The 974-nt window shown below is 41.3% G+C and overlaps 1 protein-coding gene across 1 annotated transcript in view; it reads left to right on the plus strand.

The window, feature by feature from the left end:
- Positions 1-974, plus strand: part of CDC20B (cell division cycle 20B) — a 126,537-nt gene that overhangs the window by 82,636 nt on the left and 42,927 nt on the right. The gene's annotated exons all lie outside the window — the stretch shown is intronic.

Raw genomic sequence — 974 nt, forward strand, 5'->3', positions numbered from 1 at the left:
CACACACACACACACACACACACACACACACGTACATATATACACATATATATGTGTGTGTGCATGCGTGTTTGTATAATTATGCTCAGTGTTGCCTGGATTTAAACAACTTCATAATTTTGTGTCTCAGGACAAATTAGCAATCAGTTCCTAATTCTATTGACTGAACAGAGCTCAAGCATTCAAATCTGTGTGGTGCTACCACCAGCAAGTATCCTATGTCCTATATTCTTTAGTCAGGGGCTTCAGGTACTCTCAAATCTATGGCAGGCATACTATGTGCAAGCCCTAAGCCCAGAAGCCTTGGGGTTCTGATGTCCCCTTGATTTGCTTGTCCCTAACCAAAAGGGCATAGGAGTAAGCTAGAGGGAGAGCCCAAGAGCAGTCCCTCATCACCACAAATTACATGACTATGGAAAATTATATCAAATTTATAATTTTTCCATATATAGCATCTAATTATTGGGGGAGAGGGGCCACCTTATAATTAGGCTTGCCTTATATTTGAGTAAATAAGGCAATCTGCCTATGGGATAATTCTTTACTATGTTTTAATTTGTGATTGTTCCCATCTCCTTCCAACTTCCATTTCTTCCTCCCATTATTCCTAATAATTCTTGATAATTGGTCCCACTGAATAATTCAGCATTTATCTGCAATTCCCCTAGCACTGGGAATTAACCAGAGTTTACTATATACCTATTTACCTCTTCTAATACTACTGCTGCTAATAGCTTTCAAACAAAGGTATACATGGAATCATGATTAGTGCTGGGTTATATGGTAATGGCAGAGTAATTGAGGATACTGACAGATGTGCAGCTCTCCGCTGTAACTCATGGTGCTTCACAGAAAGCTCCATGAGTTACAGCAACCCCCCAAATACTTGCTGTTTGGTTGTGGGGTGGGGGAGTATTGAGCTCCACTTTGGAACTGATCCAGTGTCTGCAGCCTCTCTCCCCTGCCCCTGCCTT

This window comes from Gavialis gangeticus, unplaced genomic scaffold, assembly GCF_001723915.1.
Source record: "Gavialis gangeticus isolate Ggan-Ray unplaced genomic scaffold, GavGan_comp1, whole genome shotgun sequence".
Taxonomy (NCBI): Eukaryota; Metazoa; Chordata; order Crocodylia; family Gavialidae; genus Gavialis; species Gavialis gangeticus.